The 24749-nt window shown below is 43.1% G+C and overlaps 1 pseudogene; it reads left to right on the top strand.

The window, feature by feature from the left end:
* Positions 1 to 7231: 7231 nt before the first annotated feature.
* LOC125094177 (SUMO-activating enzyme subunit 2-like) lies at positions 7232 to 17337 on the top strand (annotated as a pseudogene).
* Positions 17338 to 24749: the final 7412 nt, after the last annotated feature.

Raw genomic sequence — 24749 nt, 5'->3', positions numbered from 1 at the left:
AATTCTGCCATGTAGCCCTACCTGCATGCAGTTCCTTTGTTGGCCAGCCTGACTCAGCGGTGATTCATCTGGTGGGTTCGCCATAACCTGCGGTGGACTGATGTCATGTGTCTGCCAGAACCCACCAATTTGCATATACGCTGGCAGGTGCTCACCACTCACTGGGCAGAATACATACGGGGGCCCAAGGTTGGGCTGGCCTCACACGGGGCTTCCTCCCCTGGCATCCCTCGCACACCTACTCACACCTGGTCATGTGTTTAGAACCTAGCATCTGTGCCCCCCATCTGGGGCCTCAGGGCCATGCTCGATTATGTTTGTGTTGACTCAGAATCAGATGATTCCCATGGCTGTGAGCTGGGCTGGACCATGTTCTTCCCATCATACACATGCCTATGTACCTGTTCCTTAGAACCTGAAATAAAGTATAATTTTAGAAGAAATTTCCAGTACATGTAGATAGCATGAAGCTTAAAAATAAAAACAAATACAATTTAAGTCTCAGAGCCTTGGTTCCGCAATCCTGCTGGTAGTGGTGAGGTTCCCCATGCTGTGGCTAAAGATGAGAACACAGCTCAAGAGAGGGAGACTGGGGGCGCCTGGGTGGCTCAGTGGGTTAAAGCCTCTGTCTTCCACTCAGGACATGATCCCAGGGTCCTGGGATCGAGCCCCCCATGGGGTTCTCTGCTCAGCAGGGAGCCTGCTTCCTCCTCTCTCTCTCTGCCTGTCTCTCTGCCTACTTGTGATCTCTGTCTGTCAAATAAATAAAAAATCTTTAAAAAATTCCTATAAGAGAGGGAGACTGGGTGAAGCCAAGCAGCCTGACTTAGCGCCCCCTACTAGAGGAGGCGATAGCATTCATGGCCTTTGCTTCTGATGAGCTAAGGGTCTTGAGCATTGGGATTCCTTGAAAGGTCATTTCTCCAAGCAGAAATCAATCGAAGTTTTGATCTTCCCTAATAGCATAACTACTTGGTGTACACTTAGGCAACTATAAAATAATGCCGGTTCCAAAGGCAAAGAAGCTGGGGCCAGACCAGCCTTTAATGAGCAGCCCAGGGCCTGGCCAGGCTTGGAAGGAACAAGCATATTGAGGTATTAGTTGAACCTCAAAAACAATAGGTGCGTGCGCCCTCTAAGTAGCTCATGTGTTACAGATCTGACAAGTCTCATTGATTTAAATGGCTGGAGCATTGCTTGGATTTTAATCTCCTTCACCCTTACACCAAGGAGGTCGCTGTTTAAATGCCTTTACTTAATAATGTAAACACCTGTCACACGCCAGGGGCAAAGCCATTAAGGAGAAGGATTATTTAAAGCAATGTTCCTGAATACAACATTGCTATTATTGTCTTATCCTCAGTTGCCAAGGCTTCTTTCTTAGGACCAGAGCCAATGGCCAAGTCACCTAGTGCTCTGTCCCCCAGAGAGATCTGCAAAGGTTTATATTAACCCACTCCGAGAATGAGCATCTATTCACATGCAGTCGTCTGAAGGCCTCAGACTTCTGACCTGCAAAGAGTCTTGCAGTCAAAGCATGTGTCTACCAAAGTCCGTCATGAAAATGGAAAGCTATTTTCCTAAAGGAGATTGGGCCATTATCCTATAGCTACAAGGCACAGGGACTAGAGTCTTTACAAGTATCATCTCTTTTATACCGGCAACAACCCTGTGATTTAGTGCTATTGTTATCCCCATCATTTGAAGTACAGAATGGTTAAGTGACTTTGTCAAGGACACACAGTACTTAGCAGGAATAAGATTAGAATCTAGGGCTGTCTTCAAAGCACATACTTTCAAGGACTAAGCACTATGATATATTGTGTCTCTCACTCTCAAGGGTGCATGAGTTTACCAGATAACCTAGTGAGATGAAAGCCTACAGGAATGAGAGAGAGTAGAAAAGAATGAGCCAGAACCTGCAAGACACTGAGGAAGAAGAGCCTAAGGCTGGGCTCTAAGGCTTGGACTGGGAGCTTTAGAACAAAATAGTGGCATTAGGAGGCCCTAGGAGTTAGGACCAGAAAAGCAAAGGACCCTAAGACGTTTAAGAAGATACCAAGATGAAAGATATAAGAGCACTTCCTATAGCCCAGCTTAGAAGAGGGATGGCCCTGCTCCCTAGTCTCTGTTATTCTTCCCAAGCTGCTTCAATGGGGAGACACACCGGGGGCCAATGCACAAGGCCCTCCCTACCTTACCTGATCACATCTTCTGAATGCTCACCATAGTGCTGGTCTTAGCAAAACCCAGGTCAGCCTGAACCCTGCCAACAGGAACCAAGACCCTGATGTCATCTAACCAACTGTGGGTTAATGACATTGGCCCTAGAGAGAAGGGCAAGCTCATGTGACAGCACAGGTCCCAACAGATACTGGTCTTTATCCAAGTTACTGATCAGATACTGGTATGGTTTATCAAGACCATTCCACCACAGACTTATCTTAGTGATGAAAGCCAATCCCTTTGGCTTAGTCTCAGCACCTGAATTCAGCAACTCTTTGGTGAGCAAACATTTTATGATACAGAACAAGAAGAGAGAAAATGATTCATTCAACAAATATTTATCAAACATCTTTTATAAACCAGGCACTTCCCCTGATACCAGGGATAAAGCAGAGAACAGCGTCATCAATGTGCCCTCTGCATGTGGAGCTTTCAGTTGTGGAGGAGACAGAAAGCAAATTAGTAAAGGGGGGGGAATAATATTATGTTTTGAAAGAAAATGATCACAGCATTATTTCTCCAGGAATGGTGCTCAAAGCGCAGCATCAGCATCACCCGAGAACTTATTAAAACACGGGTCCTCATGCCTCTCCCCAGACCTGCTGAATTAAAAACTCTGGGCATGGACCCTAGCAATCTGTGTTTTTACAAGCCTATGAGGGGATTCTGATCTGTGCTAAAGTTCCACTGAGACAGAAAGTAAGGGTGGGGAGGGAAGCATCTTTAGATAAGATGATAAGGATAGACCTTTGTGGTATTCAGACTGAGACCTGAGCAATGAAAAAGAAACATGCCATGCAAAAGCCAAGAGAAAAAAAAATTCCAGGCACAGAGAACAGCAAGTGCAAAGTCCCTGTGGCAGGGAAGAATTTGTTATGGTCAAGTAACAGAAAGGAGAAAGGTACAACCAGAGCATAATTATTAAAGAGGAAGCTGATGAGAACAGAGGCTAGCTCCTGCAAAGAATTATAGAATTCAGTAAAAAGCATAAATTCTTTTTCAACATTTCCTTAACAATTCAGGGTCTCTTTTGATTCTATACAAATTTTAGGATTGTTTGCTCCAGCTCTTTGAAAAATGCCAGTGGAATTTTGATCGGAATGCCATCGAAAGTATAGATTGCTCTAGGCAGTATAGACATTTAACGAAGTTTATTCTTCTGATCCACGAGCATGGAATGGTCTTCCATCTTTTTGTGTCTTCTTCAATTTCTTTCATGAGTGTTCTGTAGTTCCTTGAGTACAGATCCTTTATCTCTTTGGTTAGGTTTATTCCCAGGTGTCTTATGGTTGGTGCTATAGTAAACAGAATCAATTCTCTAATTTCCCCTTCTGTATTTTCATTGTTAGTGTGTAAGAAAGCAACTGATTTCTGTACATTGATTTTGTATCCTGCCATGTTACTGAATTGCTGTATGAGTTCTAGTAGTTTGGTGGTAGAGTCATATGGATTTTCCATATAAAGTATCATGTCATCTGCGAAGAGAGTTTGACTTCTTTACTGCCAATTCGAATACCTTTTATTTCTCTTTATTGTCTGATTGCTGTTGCTAGGACTTCTAATATGATGTTGAACAAGAGTGGTGAGAGTGGGCACCCTTGTCATGTTCCTGATCTCATAGGGAAGGCTGTCAGCTTTTCCCCATTGAGGATGATATTCACTGTGGGTTTTTCATAGATAGATTTTATGAAGTTGAGGAATGTTCCCTCTCTCCCTATACTTTGAAACGCTTTAATCAGGAACGAATGCTGGGGAGCGGGAGTGGGAGGTTGGGTGAGCCTGGTGGTGGGTATTACGGAGGGCATGTATTGCATGGAGTACTGGGTGTGGTGCATAAACAATGAATTCTGGAACACTGAAAAGAAATTTTAAAAATAAATAAATATTTTTTAAAAATAAAATAAAATATCAGACCAAACAAAAAGCATAAACTCAAAACTGACGTAAATGTTCTAATGAAAGAATCATGTTCCTATGTTGTAAAGCATGAATCTAACCCAGATTGAGGGTCAGAGAGGGATTCCCAGAGATAATAATTTTTGAGATAATCAATGACAAATACAAGATTACTAAGGAAACATCATGTACAAAGGCCCTGAGACAGGAAAGATCATGACACTGTCAGGAGAAATTGTAAAAGACTTTAAAATAGGCAAAAGTAAGTACTGGATATTCTAATGCACCCTTCCTAGTTATCTGTGCCTTCATTAACTGGGACCTACTTATAGCTACTGCAAGTTATAGAAAACTGAGTAATACCCATGACTCTTGTCCAGAGAAATGCAAATTAACTTTGCCCGGTATGCAATTGATTATTGCCCTATGAATATGACTAGCTATGCCTCTATTAACTAATTCATTTCAGCATTTCCTGATTGTCTGTATACATGTGTGTGTCCGTGTGGATGCTGAGTTCTCTTATGAACCAATTATGACAGCTTACTGGTTCTCTCATTAATCAATGATTTTAAAAGAATCTTTGACAGGGGCATCTGGGTGGCTCCGTCAGTTAAGTGTCCAACTTTTTTTTTTTAAGATTTATTTATTTATTTATTTTTAAAGATTTTATTTATTTATTTGACAGAGATTACAAGTAGAGAGGCAGGCAGAGAGAGAGGAAGGGAAGCAGGCTCCCCACTGAGCAGAGAGCCCGATGCAGGGCTCGATCCCAGGAGCCTGGGATCATGACCTGAGCCGAAGGCAAAGGCTTTAACCCACTGAGCCACCCAGGCGCCCCTGATTTTATCTCTTTTAGAAACTATCTTTTAACAAGAGGCTAGTGTGGTAGTGGGTTGCCAAATGATGTGCAGGACACCCAGTTAAATCTGCATTCATATAAACTAGAATTTTCTTGCATAAATATGTCCCAAATATCACATGGGACATACACATGCTAAAAAAAGAAAAAGGTATTCATTGTTTATTGGACATGCACACTTGGATGGGTGCCTTGTGCTTTTATGTGCTAACCCTGAACACACAGTAGTAGGGTCCCTGCTGACAGTGCTCCCACAGCAGCCCCGTTTGCTCCCAGGGTTGGGAATAGAAACCCGTTTCATTCAGTCTTTGACTTCTGCTCAGAGGCCGCATCAATGCATCTTAGAACATACACAGTAAGATTTGATCCTGATCCTGTTTCAGATCTCATACACGCTCACCCCACCCAAAATTGCCTGTCTCTTCCCCAGTGAGGATTCACTGCTTTAGTCTGAAGCTCTTCCATATTCAAGCTACCTATTAAGATGCAAATATCCCCCCATGAGGCTCTCCTAACATGGGCTAACATTTTAACAGGAATCAGCTGACAGGACATGATACAAACCAAGCCCTTGACGGGAAACAGAACAGTAGCTCCGGAAAGGTGGAGGGGACAGGCAGGAAGGAGACCCCAAGAGAGGAGGAAGATCTGCGGTAGACCTGGGGTCATGCTTTAGTCCTCAGATCAACCTTGCAGGCAAAGTCTATAGTATAAGCTCTGGGAAAGGATCATTTCAAATTTGAGGCTAAGTGCTCTTGCTATTTTCCCCTGCTTTTCCCAAAATGTGCTATAAGACACCTCCAAAAGGCCTATCTTCACGGTAATATATTTTGGGCCCAGTGGGCATCTCCACAGGCTGGCAATAGGAAACACCTGTGAAATGGATAACCCCACACAGACGCATAAAAGGCAGTTCCAATCACCAGCAGGACTTCAATCACATTCTCCTGAGCCCCGTTAGGTCTCAGAGGAATTATCACTTTCTGCATGCGGAGGACAATGAATGGGCCCAGCTCTTCCCGGACTGGAGGAGTGGGAGCCTGGCAGACAGATTTTCTCCAGACTGAATAAATGCTGGGTGGTCTGGGGGAAGGATCACTCTCCCCAAGAAGCATCCATCCCTTTTAAAGCAATGGCTACACACACCAACTTCAGTTCCCAACTTCTGTAATATTTCTCTGTTATAAATCGGGCAGCACAGCATGTGGTCAAGGAGCCATTACAAACCCTCTCAAACGAGATTTTTTTTTCCCAGGGACTTAATTTCTTACAATGTTAGAGCAATTGTTCTCTTAGAAAGTAGGACAGGCTCTCTTTCAGCCTGCCAGACAAAAACAAAACTGCACCAAACATAAAAGCAAAGTCTCTGAAAGGATCATGCACGAGCAGGCTTCCTTCTGAGCACCTGGAGGCCCCTCCCTCCCCAGCTGAAGCTGCTAGATCACTCTAATGAGAACAGATGGCACCTGTCGGGAGATGGGCTCCACGTTCCATGCTTCCCATGTCCTCCTCCTGAAACCCGATTTTAGCAGATTTGGAGCCGGTTGTTGAAGTGGTAGCCTAGTTGTGTGCCAGGAAAGTAGGATGTTAATATGCACTAATACATTTGCTGCTGACTTTTTGAGAGCTCAAGGCACTTCATAACAGAAGGGGTGAAGACTTCAGGAGGCCCAGCTTCAAGGATGGAGGAAAAAGTGCCACAAACAGCCACAGGAGGTGACTCATCTCGTCATTGGCAGAGGAGAAATTACAGCCCGGAAGCCCCACTCCAGGATTGCAGCGACCTAATGCCACCATGTGACTGGAGCAGGACCGGTCCAGGTGCAGGATGTGGAGTGTGGGAGGGCAAAGATTCCACAGCTCGTTTTAGGTAGAAGAGGCTAGGCTGAACCTGAACCTGGTACCTCTGGTTGACCCCACCCCCACCCCCCGCAAGTGGAGAAGTCATCATTTCTTCACCTGTTCAGGTTCCCGAGGCAGGTCAGGAGTGACCTTAGAAGCACCCCCACAGGGGTATCCACGGAATGAAGGCAGAGAGAGAGTGAGGTTTCCAGAGCAGCAAACTCCTGCATTTTAAACTCTACTTTTCACAAAAGGTGTTTCATTGTCGTCATAATTGCCAAATTTAAATTACTTCTATTTTCAGGTCTCAGGAAGCCATAAAGAGAGAGAGGAGAGATTTTCGCGGTGAGAAATGAGAAATGATGAGGGGAAGAGGGCGGCCTGTGGAGCAGAGACTTAGGAAAAATGTTTCTGGAATCAGCTGCAGCGGAGGCATCTGGAGAGCAAAGAGAAGCGGCAGCGGGTGAGTGGACAGGGGAGGGGGCAAAGGAGAGAATCCAGACATCAGGCTCTGAGTCAGGTCAGAGGTAAGGCCCAAATGAAGTTGTAGGAAGGAATTTTTCAATCAGGATCATTGAAAATGAGTGTAGAAACTGAAATCAGGTCGCTTTGTGTGCTCGTGAGCAGTGGTCGCCAGGGATGGGGACGAACGCTCGGAGTTCTAGATTTCTTCTGTGTCTTTAAAAAAATACTAAAGCAAAAAACAGGAGTCACTGGAGAAATAACGATGATAATCAACCATTGGACCCTCACTATGCCCCAGAGTACAGGTGATATTGTGATTTATAATAAGAAATACTGATTTGGTCTTGCTTCTAAAACCCTAGGAATGTCTTAAGTGATAAGAGTGATCAAGGTTTCTTTTGTTGCATTAATGTGGTGGCTTCTGGAATGCCCCTAGGCCACCTAAGGATGGGACCCAATTGTCAGAAGAACCAACGTGGTGAGGAGAGGGTTGGAATCTTTAGTCCAACCCCCCTGACCTCAGGGTAGAAGAATGGTAGTGGAGCTTGGCTCAATCCCCAATGGCCAATGAGTTCAGCAGCCATGCCTGTGGAATGAAGCCTCCAGAAAACCCCAAAAGGATAGGGTTTGGAGAGCCTGCAGGCTGGTGAGCCTGTGGAGATTCAGGAAGAGGAAAGCTCCACACCTCTTCCCCATACCTTGCCCTGGGCATCTCTTCCATCCAGCAGTTCCTTTTATAATAAAATGGTCATCTAAGAAGTAAAATGTTTTTCTGAGTCCTGTGAGCCCCTCTACCAAATTAATCAAATGCAAAGAGGAGATCATGGGAATCTCTGATTTATAGCCAGGCAGCCAGAAGTACAGGTGACAACTGATACATGCATCTGTCATCTGACCATCCCCCCACACCCGGGGCGCGGAGGGCGGGGAGCCTGTCTTACAGGACTGACCCCTTAACCTGTGGAATCTGATGCTACCTCCAGGTAGATAGCGTCAAGATTAAGCTGAATTCTTGGACACCCTCTCCAACAGGGAGAGGTTCCCACCCCTTACACACACACACACACTCGAGCGCACGCACACACACACATGCACACACACACATCCAGGAACCTAAAACAGGACACCTGTTGTCAACAAAGGCTGAAATCCCTTCCCCTTTGATTGTTCTTATATCAGCTAAGTGTGTGCGTGTGCATTTCTCAATCATTTTTAAAGGCTTCGTGCAGGACTAGACTCCACTTTTCTTTTCTAAATAGATGATCCTTCTAATATTCAGAAACAAAAAGTGCTATTACCTATTGGTGACTAGGGCTGATACTGATGAAGTTTTAGAATATAAGTGAGGTCCAGAGCTGACAACCAAGAAAGAATTCTTAACACGTCTCTGATGCAAAAAGGTGATTTTATTAAAGCTAGGGGACAGGACCTGTGGGCAGAAAGAGCTCTGCCCTGGGGTCTTGAGGAGTGGCTGATTATATACTCAGGAGTTGGGGAGTCCTGAGTTGGGGAGTCCAGAAGGACTGTCATATGCTAATGAAGATTCTCAGGATACTGGAGGCCTGGTTACTGTCAAGCCAAGCTGGTTTTTTTTTCTCTACTGAGGTACCAACATGAAGACAGTTGGGAGTTTTCTGGTGGACTGTCACACCCCTCCTATCAGACACCTTGTCAGTAAGCTTTAGGTTTAGAAGAAATTCAACTTCATTTACATTTCCTTCGCCTCAGCCTCCCTCAATGTTATGGCAGGGAGGGAGATGTTAGGGCTTCAGGAACTGAGTCACGGGTCTCTGGAAGTTAGGCTATTGATAGGAAAGCCCTTGCTTGTAAATCACTAGGACAGTTGTAAACTGAGGCAGACTCCTGTCCTGCAGGACTGTGATCTCTATCACTTAACCATTTGTTCTCCCTGTAGACAGTCGGGAATGCCTGAGGAATGTCACACATGTCACAAGGTGGGGGGTTGGGGAGGAGTAGCTGCCAACTCTGCTTTGTCCTCAGCGAGCCTTTTACTCCCTCGTCAGTAACTCTGAGTACCTATTACATGTATACACATTATATAATGTAATGTTTACAAAAATCCTCTGGGTGTGCATTATTCTCCCAGCTTGCAAAGGAAGGAAGTGAGCCTCTGGGTGTTAAATAAATTGCCCAAGTTTACCAGTATGGATTAAATGTTTGTGTCCCCCCAAAATTCATGTGTGGAAGCCCCTAACCCCCAATGTAATAACAGTAGGAGGTGAGACCTTCAGAAGGGAATTCGGCGTGAGGGTGGAGCCTTCAGGAATGGGACTGATGCCCTCACAAGACTAGACAGGAGACCGCCGTGTGAGGGCTCAGCAAGAAGGCAGCCCCCCACAAAATAAGAAAAAAGCTCTCATGAGGAATGGATCTGCCTAAGACCTCGGATCTCCCAGCCTCTAGAACTATAAGAAACAAATGCCTATTGTTGAGGCCACCTAGTCTTTAATAACATCTCAAGCTGACTTACATAGTCACACACCTCGTAAGTATTGGAGCGAAGACTTGGCATGAAATCAGACTCTTTCCCCTACATGAGGCTGCATCTTTGCCTGACCCAGCTCAGCTGCGCATGACAACCACAGTCCTATACTTGTATTTGGGTGTCTCGTAGAGTTAACAAAGCCCTTTCGCATCTAGCGGTTAATTCAGAATGTGTTGGAAAAAGCAGGACCTGGAATCTTTAGACCTCAGATCCTAGCTCCTAATACCCAGTGCACAGACCCACCATTGCACGTTATTTCTAACAGAAACAAACCAGTGAAACAAACTTTAAACTAATAACAACACGTCGTGTTGCTGAGGATTCTCTTACCCCTGGCTGAACATGCCATGTGGCATGAACTTTCTGGACAAGAATTTAGTAATAAAAGTCTTTTAAAAAAACCACATTCTTTGATCAAGTAACTCTGCTTCTAGGACTGTCTTAAGAAAAGGCTGAGGCATGTGTACCAAGATTAAGAAAAAGGATATTCATCACAAGATAATAAATAAGAGTCCAAATTTGGAAATAGCCTGGGGTGCCTGGGTGGCTCAGTGGGTGAAAGCCTCTGCCTTCAGTTCAGGTCATGATCTCAGGGTCCTGCAATAGAGCCCCAAATCAGGCTCTCTGCTCAGGAGGGAGCTTCTCTGCCTGCCTTTCTGCCTACTTGTGATCTCTGTCAAATAAATCTTTTTTTAAAATTTTGGAAGCAGCCTGAAAGTCTATTATTATCTAAAGTCTAACGTCATTAATTGACTGGATAGATTATAGAGAGAATACCATACATCCACTACATATCAGGTCATCAGAGAATACATGAAGGTATGTGGAATGTTTCTAATACATTTTAGATGAAAAAGCAAGTCAGAAAACTGTACATAAAGTATATGGTTCCCAATTTTGCTTTTTAAAACACATACTTTATATTTTTCTAAATCAGCTATACTGAACATGTATCTTTTCTAATCAGAGAGAAAGAAAATAGAATGTAATTTTTTATTTATTAACATTTGTACAGTAAAGCCTCCCCACTAATCATTTCCTTTCCAAGAGGCTCCAAAGTCACTTTCACACCCACCCTTGGCCTCAGGTCTAGGTTGGAATTTGGGCCCATCTGCATTATTAACACCATCCTTCCCATTATTCCTGCCTTCCCGTAAGAGACTTGCTCCTAGGATTCCTCCAGCATATTTCCTTCTATTTCTATACAGAGGTATAGAAATGGTAATTTTCTTTCTTAAAAACTGAATTTTTGGTTGAGAATTTGGAAGCTCAGCAAATACCAGGTCACAGCCCCTGTGATAACCAGCCTCACAGGTGATGTTTTCCCCAACCTGACTTGGAGCAAGCAAAGAGGTCATCACTTCCTTTCTAAATAGCTTCCAACCAAGCAAACTAAAAAAGGTTGCTTAAGGTTTTATGGGCTTTTTTTTTTTTTTTTAATTGCTTTTACACACACACATGCCTGCCATGGCTTTTTTTTTTTTTTTAAGATTTTATTTATTTATTTGACAAACAGAGACATACAGCGAGAGAGGGAACACAAGCAGCGGGGGAGAGGGAGAGGGAAAAGCAGGCTTCTCACCGAGCAGGGAGCCCAATTCGGGGCTCAATCCCAGGACCCTGATCTGAGCCGAAGGCACACACTTAACGACTCAGCCACCCAGGCACCCCCTGCCATGTCTTTTGGGGAAAGGAGTGCAGGGGAAAATAACTAGGAGGCAATGTAATCAAGAATTTCATTTCTCCTGTCTCATTTCTGACCCTACCATCTCGTACTCTCTGACCAGCCCAATCTAAAATAAGATCCGGAGGCACCCAGGTGGCTCAGTTGCTTAAGGGTCTGACTCTCATTTTCACCTCAGGTCATGATCTCAGGGTCATGGGATCGAGCCCCACGTCAGGCAGCTCATTCAGCAGGGAGTCTTCTTAAGATTCTCATATTCTCTCTCTCTCTCTCATGTAAATAAATAACTCTTTAAAACAATAAAGATAAAATAAGTTTCCAACCTGACATGTTGTCCCCACCGTGGGACTTGCACACTTTACCGTTCCCTCAAATTGCCCTATTGACTCCTATACGCACATCCTCAGGGTCTCAGTTTCAACACCTGTGCTCCGACAAGCCTTCTCTGACCCTCCAAGACTGGGTCAAACAGCCTGTGTCCCTCCAGCTGCCCTTTATTAGAATTGCCTCTTTCACTCATCAGCATCTCCACCTGGACTCTAAGCCTCTCTAAGGCAGGGACTGTCTCTTATCCACCTGTGTTTCTCTGGCAGGTGACGTGGTGTCTGCCACAAAGTAGACCCTCAATACATACTGGCTGAATGAATAAAGGTCTGAAGCCCCCCCACCCCCACCCAAAGTCCCCAGCAGTTAGTTCTTGCTCCACACAGAGCAGCCATGGAAAGGACCACCCAGAGTCTCCCACTGTGTCCACAAATGATGTATTTTAGTTACTCCGGAAGGTCTGGCTCCAGACACGAAATCTTTGGAAACTGCTAGTCTTGCACAACTGGAGTGAATGATCCTATACCCACATCTGTCTGTGAGAATATTTAAAAAGGAATTCATCCCTTTAAAGCAAAGTTCATCCCACCTACTACTCCAGCAGGGTAGTGGCCCCATTAGAGAGCAACTCTGACACGTTGAACTAGCACTCTGTTGCCCTTGCTGGCTGCATTACCACTGAAGGCTGGTCGTTAGTTAGGCATTTTTAACAAGAACTGATTCAGTGGGTGTGAGTTTGCAAATGTGCTACTTTAATGGCCATTCATATTAACTCTGTGTAAAAAGGTCCCAGGTTATGTCTCCATCTAGTCTGCTGTTTATTTAGTGTTTGGTGTTAGAATGAGTAATAACCCCCTTAGCTTTGTGACAGATTGTTCTTTAAACACCAGACCCATCAGCACGCTGCCCTTGAGTTCCTGCTAAGCAGAGAAGATGCCTAGGGAGTAACTCCTCAGCCCCATGGGAGTTTGTGAATTGTGAAATTGGAGGTCGGTGACAGCATAAACAAATCTGAAAATAGCTCTCAAGAAAAATCTGCTGTGCAGTGGAGAACCCACTTCTGCTAGAGCCGGTTGAGACCGTCCATGGGCCTCAGAGCCCTCCCACTGAGACTAGTGCGGAGGTAGGAAGAAATGTGGATTTAGCCCTTGCAACTGACTTGGAAATACTAAGTTTGGATACAAGTCATTCTTTATAGGGTTTGTTTTGTTGTTTTTTTTTTAAATCCCAGGGTGTTTTTCTTTACCTCTGAGGAGACAGAAGTAGATAAGATACTCTTACCTTTATTTTTTTGGTTGCAAAAGCAAAGCATGGACAAATTGATGGTTTGACCCATGCGGAAGGTGTTACTTGATAAGTCAGTAACAGCACTTGGGATTCTGGAGCCTAGAACATGTCCTGACTACTTCTTCATGTTCCTGACACGGTGCCTGGCACATAACACATAGGCATACAATGAATGTTATTGGATGAATGAATGAATGAAATCAACTAAACCAATGTCTCTCAAACTTGAGTAACAGAAGGACTTCTTTAGGAGAAACAATAGTCTCTTGACCCCAGAGGTTATCTACCAAACCTCAATTTAAGCTTCATGCTTATCCTTTGAAATATCTATCAGCAGCAAATTATCATTGCAAAATATAATTTCAGTCCTTATAGTTGATAAGAATACTTTATTATTATTGAAAGAAAAACGCAATTTTTTTTAAGTTCTCATAGAATTCATAGACCTCAGTTAACACCAACCACTCTCATTTGGAGAGAAACGGTACTAGATTAGATTATAAGCCCTTGAAGGAGGGCAAGTCTGAATGTTGTCCTTTCTGATACCCTCAGCACCTTCACCTGGTAGTTTTTCTCCCACTATCTGAGAGTGATGGAGGTGACATGATCATGGCCAGCCTCCACCCTAAATAGTAAAGGACAGCTCCCACTGCTAGGCAGGGACTACCAAGCACAATAGGAGAGCTTTGGAATGCACTGCAGCTAAGCAGAGCTCAAGTCCAGCTGGGTGTTCAGAGATGGTGTCACAGGAAATGTGGAATGTGACCTGAGCCTGGGAACATTAAAAGGACTTGATGATGCAGAGAAGGAGGAGAAGGGCTTTAGCCATGAAGAAAGGGAGTCCTTTCCTTTCCCGCTGATGTGCTGTCTTCTGTTTAACTGGATATGCCAAGAAAGGCAGGCCGTAAGGACATCAGAAGTCCTGCCCAAACCTCAAAGGACTGCATGGGTTTTGAGTAATGCCCAATCAGACTGGACATAATAGAAAGATCATTAAAAATTTAGGGGCGCCTGGTGTCACAGCCAGTTAAGACTCTGACTCTTGGTTTTTGCTCAGGTCATGATATCAGGGTTCTAAGATCGAGCCCCATGACAGTTCCACACCCAGTGGGGAGTTTGCTTGCAATTCTCCCTCTCCCCACTGTCCTCACTCTTGCTCTCCAGCTCGCTCGCTCTGTCTTTCAAATAAGTAAATCTTTTAAAAAAATCTAAAGAGGGAGTACCTGGGTGGCTCAGTCAGTTAAGCATCTGCCTTCTGCTCAAGTCAGTATTCCAGGGACCTAGAATTGAGCCCTACTTCTGGCTCCCTGCTCAGCAAGGAGCCTACTTCTTCCTCTCCCACTGCTGCTCTCCCTGCTTGCACATTCTCCCCAACCCCCTTTCTCTGTGTGTGTGTCAAATAAATAAATAAATAAAATATTTTTAAAACATTTCAAGAAACTGTTAGTCCTCAGTGAAAAAATTCATCCAAGAGAGGTGGAAGAGAATTATTCTTTTCTGCCACTTTGTCTTCATTCTACCCACTTCTGAGTCTAAAAACGACTTTGGGCCACCCAGATCCTGTTCTTCTCCAAATCTGAAGTCTGTCTTCTAGGCTCTGAAACTTGCCTGTCTATGTTTTCCCATGTGTCTTAATGCACAGCCCCACACCTCTGCCCAGGGGGTCCTTGAAGTCTTTTTGGTGTGTATTTCCATGTCCTACTGCCACATCACACCCAGGCATTCCATAAATGTTTGCTAAAAGAATACTGTTTGGCCACATAAGTGCCCAGAGTTATCCTATTGCACTATCTCTTCTCCCACAGTAAAATGTACTCCTAGCAAAGGAGCTGATCACTTCAGCCACCTTAAGATCTAACTAACACCACTTTGTATGTTGCCCTGCCCAGGGGCATTTTAAATCCCATGTAAATCAAATTTTTTCCCAAACAGATTTGGAGATAGTAAATCAGAGTGTTCTTTGTTTCTAAGCAAATAGGTATAATCTTCTTAAGGCTGACTTTGAAGCCAGCTCTTATCCAAAAGATCAAGTAAAATTTTGGCATACTTACAGAGAGATGGTAAAGTTGGTCCTGTGGTAACAGATTTGAGCTGCAAAGAGCTGCCTTTAAAAAAAAAAAAAAAAAAGCTACAGTCTAGCCTAGCAACACTTATTAAGATGAGATTTAACCAAAGACTATAAAATCTTAAATGGTAGATAATAAGGTCAAGCCAAGTTACTATTTTCAGCTCAGAACAGATGACAAGACAGGAGGACATAAATGGAAATTAAAAGAAAAGGGATTCAGAACAGATCAGAAGGTCACCAAAAATAATCAATGGCTGAAATGACTTTCTGGACTCATTCACTTGTACAGAAAATATTGGGTCATTGAAAAAGTAATGAGATGATATTCTTGGGAAATGGAATAGTTAAAATGAATGAGTCCAGATAGGCCCAGAGACTTTAATCATTCTGAAAAGAAACACTTGCTGGGACACTCTCTCCTAAACCAAGTTGAAATTTCATTCTAGGGAGACAACTAGGTATACGATAGGAAGACTTCACTTTTCACATTTCATGAGTATTTGCAATTCCTTCAAAGTTATAATGGTAATAATATCAAGGGGCCTTAAGAGTGGTTTCTCCTACAGGATTGTAACAAGAAAAAATGAGCAAGACAACCACTAAAGACATGGAGCCTTGGAGTTCATTCTCAGCCAGGCTCCCATCCAAAGTGGAAAATCTCTGTGTACGCACGCACATCACACAGCTGCCAATGCATAATTCCAGGGCCAGGACAATGCTGAGGCAGCCTACTCTGCTACTGGGTAGCATTAATTGTTAGACAGCCAAAAGTGTTTCTTGCAGAATCTAGCCTTCCTAGAGTTTACCCGTTGGGCAGCTCCATTGGATCTCTACACATATGTGTGTAGAGATATCTACATATGTGGCTACTTCTGCTTCTAAATGGTAACTAGCAAATATTTAAAGGGAGCGCAACCTAAGCTTTCTTTTTCCAAGCTAAATATCCCCATTTCTTTTGTAGGACATGTGTTCCAGACTCTATGCCCTCCTGACCACCATCTGTGGAAATGTTCAGTGATGCACACTCACATGAACACATACAAACACAAACACACACACACACACACACACACACAACTTAGAATCTTAGAGGGGAATGCTCCAAATTGAACATGTGTTCCCAGATGCAACTATCTTCTTTGATCTAATAATGCCTACTTTGTTATCATAGCCAATTAATAGTAGTAGTAGCTACTATTCATTGCAGCCTACCATATACCAGATACAGGACTAGCCACTTTGCATATGTTAAGGAGAAGAAACCAGTGCATCAGACCAAGAAAATGAGCCCTAGTTAGGTCTGAAAGACCAACAGGTTCTAGATGTAAAGAACTACGTATATCTTTTTTCAAAGAGCACTGAGACTTCAAAGTTCACTTGGCAGAAAAAGGGATGGAGCGCAGCTCATATAGGACAAGGATGACCCACCTGCAATGCTTTTTGCTACAACTAATGCAGTGATTGCTGGGCTAATAGCATTAGAGGGATTAAAGATTTTATCAGGAAAAATAGACCAGTGTAGAACAATTTGTCTGAATAAACAACCAAACCCAAGAAAGAAGTTTCTTGTGCCTTTTGCACCAGACCCTCCTAACCCTAATGGCTACATTATGTGCCAGCAAGGCAGAGGTGACTACTCTCACATTACAGGAAAAGACAGTGAAAGAAAATTTTGCTATGGTAGCACCAGATGTCCAAATTGAAGATGGGAGAGGAACAATCCTCGTGTCTTCAGAAGAGGGAGAGACAGAAGCTAATAATCACAAAAGGCTGTCGGAATTTGGAATTGGAAATGGGAGCCCACTTCAAGCAGATGACTTCCTTCAGGACTAGGCTTCATTGATCAACATCCTTCAGAGTGAAGACCCAGGGAAGGATGTTGAGTTTGAGGCTGTTGGTGATGCCCCAGAAAACGTGGGGGACAAACAAGCCGAAGATGCTGCCAAAAGCATATGGCAGTGACGATGGGGTTCAGCCTTCCACATCCACTGCACAAGAGCAAGATGATGTGCTCACGCGCTCATCTTCTCGGATGAAGAGGGTCCTTCAGATAATGCTGACATCAGTGAAGAAGAGAGAAGTCATGAAGGCAGTTAGATGAGAAAGAGACTATCAGTGCAGAGAGGCCATGTATAGAACAGACAGAAGAGTCTGATGATGTTATAGCTTCAGATTGAACAGAAACACCTCTGAACAGAACCCTCTCACTACAGTAGACCATCTGGGCAGAACCAAGTTATTTGTCATGTCCTTTGTTCCAAAGGGAAGAAATTGACACCAGGGACTTGAAGATGAGTCTGCTCCCTTTGAAGAAGCATTCATTTTGCTACAACAATTAGAAACATCATGATAGGGGCGCCTGGGTGGCTCAGTGGGTTAAAGCCTCTGCCTTCAGCTCAGGTCATGATCTCAGGGTCCTGGGATCGAGCCCCGCATCAGGCTCTCTGCTCAGCAGGGAGCCTGCTTCCCCCTCTCTCTCTGCCTGCCTCTCTGCCTACTTGTGATCTTTCTCTCTGTCAAATAAATAAATAAAATCTTAAAAAAAAAAAAAGAAAAAGAAACATCATGATACACTGTATTGAAAGAAGGACTATAGTTTTAAAACCCTTTGAACAAAACATGTGCATAACCAGTCATGAGATGAAACAACGTTGCCTTTTTAATGTCAATACTCTTAGGTATCATTTAACAGTTTTAAAATATTGTCGTTTAGCAAAGGTGACACCCAGTTATAAATAGTAGACCTCTATTTTTGGTTAGAAGAATTCTTTTCAGCCTAGATCTAACCATTTTCACACTCTTAACTGACTAAAGCAGATTCAAAGAATTATCAAGTGCTATGCACTGAAACTTATTTTTTTTTTAAGATTTTATTTATTTATTTGACAGAGAGAAATCACAAGTAGGCAGAGAGGCAAGCAGAGAGAGAGGAGGAAGCAGGCTCCCCGCCGAGCGGAAAGCCCAATGTGGGGCTTGAACCCAGGACCTGGGATCATGACCTGAGCCGAAGGCAGCGGCTTAACCCACTGAGCCACCCAGGCGCCCCTCACTGAAACTTATTTTTAAATGGTAACTGGCACAATGTATATTCATGTAAAACAATGTTAATTTACTCAAGTTTTCAGCTTGTACTGCCTGGTGTGTCTGTGTAGGAAGCCATTTTTTGTTATGGTCTTATTGTTATGGTTTGGGGTTATTTATATTTGATGTTTCATAAAACTCAATTATGACTATAATGTACTTATGAAACAAATAAATGGCATCTGCATACTTGTTAAAAAAAAAAAAAAAGAAACGTCCGATCAACCCGACACATCTGCACTTTCATATATGTTAAAGATGTGCACCCAGCAGGGAGTAAGTTACTATACAAAGCAGTGGCATTCATCACAAGGCATGCTGGGAGAAAGGAACTGGGCCCAGGTTGGGAGGGACACAGGGTTGTGTGGGCAGAGCTGTGGCACCAGTATAGGCCATCACTTGTCCAAACCCTTATCCAATCAGACATGTAGCCAATGCAGCCCATCTCCAGGGATCTCACAGAGACTTGTGGGAAGACAAGAGCAGGGACGCAGCTTCCAACATATAAAATATGAACCATGAGAATGTCAAGCTAACCCAAGGTCCTACACAGAATTCTGCCTCCACCAAGGCCTCAGAGAACAGTATATAAAGTCATGAGGAGAACAAAACAGAACTTTGCCCCATGATCTAGAAAATCATGAAAAATCCTGAAAAATAGGAAAACTCTAAGTATCTTAGAGATTCAGACAAAAGGAACCTAGGCCCAAGCTTGTAAAGCTTGATCTCCCGTGCAGTAAAAGATTAACTGAGCAGGCTTGGGGTGCTCAAACTCTGCACACTTCAAAGAAAAGACTCCCTCTTCCTGGGGTGGAGCCCCACATCGAGCTCCTGCTCAGCGGGGAGTCTGCTTCTCCCTCTCTTTCCACCCCTCCCCCTACTCATGCTCACTCTCACTCTCTCTCAAATAAATAAAACCTTAAAATAAATAAATAAAGGAAAGAAAAGAAAGGATTCATCCTTAACCAGTTATGGAAAGATAACCTATATGCCCTTGGGATATCCTAAGAAGAGTATCTCTGCATACCTGGTGGGGAGGAAACATGACTGTCTATGTTAACAACGTGATGCATGGTAAATGCCTATTTTTGTTCACCTGGGATCCTGGACCGTACTCTGGGGAGGCTGGAGACTGAGTAGCTAAGGTTACTTACATGAGCACTCTATGCCTATGTGACAGATCCCTCAAACCCTAGACACCAAGGCTCAAGTTGGCAAAACTTCATGTGTGTTGTCATGTATCACTGTGGGGGATTGAGTGGTATCCATGAAACTCCACTGGATGAGAACAAGTGGAAACTCACACCTGGTTTCTCCTGAACTCTACCCTATATACCTTTTTTACTTTGCTGATGTCCTTTGCAGTATCCTTTCACTATAAGAAACTGGACCTCTGAGTATAAGAGCTTTTCTGAGTTCTGTGAGTCCTTCAAGCAAATCATCAAACCTGAGGGTAGTCTTGGGGGATCCCATACATACCTCTCAATGGCGGAATATGGAGAGGAGTGGTTGAAGGGCTTGGAACTCAGACGTAGAGCCCAACACAAAGGCTAATTCGAAAACTCCCTTTTTGTTGCCTATGCGGTTCTTATATAACAGACCCACTGACCTCTTGGTGGTAGTAGGGGAGAGCCAGGTCTGCATGCAGAAAATGGGGTTGTCATTTGGAATGGGTTGGATCTAGGGGTAAAAATTCACACAGATGTCCCCATCTGGTATCCATTCAAATGACTTTTTCTTTTTTAAATAAATGCATTGGCAGAATCTATGACTCTAATTGTGAAAGTAATACATATTCATTGTCAAAAATCTGGAAAACATAACAAAATATATTAAAAAGAAAACAGCCCATTGGAATCCCACCACCCAGAGGTAAGCATGGTTAAAACTGTGGTATAGCTCTTTCCAGTCAATTTCTTTTTCATGAATATGCAGCAGTGTCCCTGATGAGACAGAATTTAAAATTTTTCGTTAGCAAGAAAATCTGCAAGTTAAAAGTTGCCAGCCACTTCCATGTCTAACAAGTCATCTTGGGACACATTTTTGTTCTGGAAACAATCACATGGGCAGTTTCTTTTAGTTTTGCAAATGTAAGGCAGAGGCACCCATCGTAAGGCAACAATGTTCTTTGTCACAGAACATGTTTCTTGACAAAGGCTGCCCATTTCACCCTGCTGGCACTAAAGCCAAATGTTACTGGGAAGTAGGTGAGCCAATCTGAGAGGGAGCCTAGAAGCTTCTAGGAGAAAAGAAATCAAGACCTCACCTACATCTTTTTGGCTTTGCTAGCTTTCAAACATCTCTGATGAGTTAGTTAGTCTTATAGAGGAGCCCAGATTACAAAACAAGTGACGTTCTAGTTTAGACATAACACATGGCCCAGACAGGAACCCTCTACTGCTGTGGCCACCCGGGCACTATGGGTGTGAGAATACTGGGTATGAGGGCACACTAAGAAACTGAAACACTGGGAGCCGAGGCCACTACTGGTCCAGAACAGTGAGAAGAAATCTCTTTCTAGCACAGTGAGAACTATCCTCTGGCTGGCTATGATAGCACAGCCAGGGATGGCCCCAGGGAGTGGCAGCCAAGTCACTAGACACCAGTGTTAGGAGCAGCAAATGCAGCCTACAGGGGACTAATAAGATTCTCCAGGGCCCTCTCCACAAGGCACTTATTCTTTAGTCTGAATAAAGTGGGACAGAGGAGGGTTAAGTACATCACAAGAAGGGGATCACTGAGAAAGAGAAGAACATTTTCATGCTCAGTGAGACAGAGCCTTTATTCCATTCACTAGAGACAAGACCATATTTCATGCCCCAAGCTGACAAAGCAGAAGATACACACTTTACAAAAATATAAACCCACACGGTGTGTAACAAAAGGGGATTAAACTTCATAATGTAGATTTTGTTCCCACTTAACATTATATAGTTGACCCTTGAATAACACAGGTTTGAACTGCATAGGCCCACTTACATATGGATTTTTTTCAATAAATATAGTCCAACACCATAAATGTATTTTATCTTTCTTATAATTAATAATATTTTGCTTACTTTTTATTAGAATACAGGATATAATGCAGAATATGTGTTAGCTGATTATGTTAACATTTGGGCTTCTGGTCAACCATAGGCTCTACTAGTAGTTAGGTTTGGGGAGCCAAAAGTGATATGTGGATCTTCAGTTGCACGGGGAAGTCAGCATCCCTAACACCCATGTTGTGCAAGAGCCAACCATATACTGAGCATTTTCTGACATTACACATATTTGGAAACACAGTATTAATAGGTAATAATAACTAAGACTCATGTAGTACTAATGTAATACTTAAACTGTGTGAGGTAGTATCAGTAGCCTTATCTATAGATAAGGAAACTGAGGCACAAACAGGTTGTATAACTTGTTAACAACATGGCTAGTAAATGGAGAAGCTAGATTTGAACCCAATTTTGTATACATAGGATATATAATCATTTTCCTATAGTTAGAGAGTTCATTTTCTACCTATTTTTGCTATTACAGATATGCAGTAATAAATATCCTTATACATAAATCTTTGAAAGTCAATAAAAATTTTTACCTAAATGTAGAACTTCACATGCATTGAACTCTATCACTTTAAAAAAAAATGTTATTATTTGAGTACAGTTGACCCACAATGTTATATTCATTTCAGATGTGCAACATAGTGTCTCAACTTCTCTATGTGCTCTGGTCACCACAAGTTGTCTACCACCTGCCACCAAACTATTATAATATCATTGGCTATATTCCCTCTACTGTGCCTTTTATTCCCCCTTTCTTATACATTCCATAACTGCAAGTCTGTGTCTCCCATTCCCCTTCACTCATTTTGCCCATCCCTGAACCCCCTGGAAGCCATCAGTTTGTTCTCTGTACTTAAAGGTCTGATTCCGCTTTTTGTTTGTTTATTCATTTGTTTTGTTTTTTAGATTCCACATATGAGTGAAATCATATAGTATTTGTCTTTCTCAGCCTAACTTATTTCACTTGGCCCAATACCCTCTAGGTTTATTAATGTTGTCACAACTGGCAAAAATCTCATCCTTCTTTATGGCTATGTAATATTCCCACGTGTGTGTTATACACACCACATCTTCTTTATCTGTTCATCTATGAATGGACACTTAGAAGCAACCCAAGTAAATAATGCCTCAATAAACATAAGGGTACACAGATCTTTTCAAATTAGGGTTTTTGTTTGGGTTAATACCCAATAGTGGAATTATTGGATCATATAGTTTTTCAATTTTTTTTAGGAACCTCCATACTATTTTCCACAGTGACTATATCAATTTATAGTTCCACCAATAGTGCACGAGGGTTTCTTTTTATCCACATCCTTGCCAACACTTATTATTTCTTTAAATTCCAGCACTTTTAATTTAGACCTGTGATATTTCTTGTATCTTGATTCTGCAATTCAGATTTTCCACTTTCTCCCCAACTTTTGTGTCATTCTGAGTTACCTGACCTGTTCTCCTCAAACAAATACTTATTCCTTTTTTATTTATTTATTTATTTTTAGAAATCATTATTTTAGGTAGGCTCCGCTCCCAATATAGGGCTCGAAAAACCTTGCAATCAAGAGTTGCATGCTCTACCAACTAAGCCAGCCAGGCACTGACAAATACTTTAACTTAAGCTTGACCCAGATCAGACAAGTTCCTATGGCTTGGTCTCTGTCTCTCCCAGCAGTTCATCTCACACCTGGGCTCCCACTTTGTCAACCATACCATGCTCTCTTGGGCCACAGGGCCTTGCCACCTTCTGCTCCCTTTCCTGAAACCTCTCGCCTTCCCCTGGTGAACTCCCAACAGTCCACGCTTCAGCTCAAGCTGAGGCCGGGGTGTGTTCTTTGTTATGTACTCACAGAACCATGTTCTTTTCCTTCCAAGTGGGAAATTCTTGCGCTTGGTCATGAAATTATCTGATTAACAGTTGTCTTCCTTTTCACGGAAAGATTCCATGATAGCAAGGGCCACACCTGCTTTCTTATCATGGTACCCAGTGCTGCCCTTAGTCTGGAGTGATGTTCAATGCATGTTTGCTAAATGAATGAATGAATGAACGAATGAATGAATGAATGAATGAATACAGCATCCCATGGCACAGCAATGGAACCACTGACCTTCTGGAGTGATAAAAGCATGTTTGGATTCATCAGCTTTCTTTCAGGATGATACTCTAATCAGTTATAATTTACGACCTATGCACATTCTTAACCCCATGATATCACTAGAGGGTGTCAGACACAGCTGAGATCAAGCCATCCTGTGATCAACTCCCTCCAGACAACCTCTTTACAGCCTCCAGTTATCCTTCCTAAGGCAGCTCTGATTACACAACTCCCTGATTAAGAAACTTTAGGGTCCACAGTGCCCTCAGGATGAAGTCCAAGCTTCTAATCTTGACATTCAAGACCCATCACATTTTGGCCCTCACCTGTTTTTTTCCTCTTGTCTACTGGCCCTAGCATGGCCACTGTCCCACATAGTGCAACACCACCAGTCTTCCCATACACCATGTGTTTGTATATCTCTGAGCCTTTTCTGTCTGTCTCCAGAATGCAAACCCTTCACGTCTGACAAATTCCTACTCATCCTTCAAGGTCCAAGGTCCAAGATCCAAGAACTAATGATTTCTTCTCTCAAATTCTTGTAGCATTTTGTACATCATTCTACTTTAGTATTTTCACCCTGGGTTACATGTAGATTTTTGTGTTCTCTGAGGGATTCTGAGCTTCTTGAGGCCAGGGACCATACCATTCACCTCCATCTCCCCAGAAGCCACCTCTGCTCCTGACACAAAACAGGCATTCAATAAATGTCCATGCGGCTGTGCCTTTGGGTGTCACCCCATTCCACAAGCCTTGTGATACTTTTGAAAAACATAAGAATCTTAGAGCCATTGCTCACCAACCTGCCTAAGATCCAGGAGTAGGTAGGATGACGAGATTCTCAGCAACAGAACTGGTAAGTTCCCCGTGGGGGCCTTGAGTCTCCGCTTCCTCCACCATCACCACCAGCTGCCAGCCTCCCTAGCTTCCGGCAGTCCGGTGGGATGCCTGCTTCATCCTGCTAGTCCTCTCTGCTGCCTGTTCTGTTCTTTTTATGCTTTTCCACCCTCTACTTCTTCACCACTTAGCCACGGTTCTGGACAGCTCAAGGTGAAGCAACTATTGAAAGAATATAGGAAAACCTACATTCAGAAATCAAGCACAGAGAAGACTGCTGGTTTTCTTGAAAAACTGAAATGGAGACATTCTGGGGCTCTAACCCTCACCTCTTTCTTCCTCCTTCTACTCATCTCGCTGCCTGTTTGCCCATCTCCACATGCTCCCTCTTCTAATTTACATGACTTTTTGGCTCAGATCTCCATATTTAACTAGACCATTTCTTTCAGTATTCCAGTCCCCAAAATCTCAGAATAAGGTTCAGATCATCCCTCTGCCCCTCCCCCAGTTTTATAGCTTTAGATC

Source organism: Lutra lutra, chromosome 2 (assembly GCF_902655055.1).
Source record: "Lutra lutra chromosome 2, mLutLut1.2, whole genome shotgun sequence".
Lineage (NCBI taxonomy): Eukaryota > Metazoa > Chordata > Mammalia > Carnivora > Mustelidae > Lutra > Lutra lutra.
Note: the sequence above shows the minus strand (reverse complement) of the source record. Positions and strands in the feature narration are given on the sequence as shown.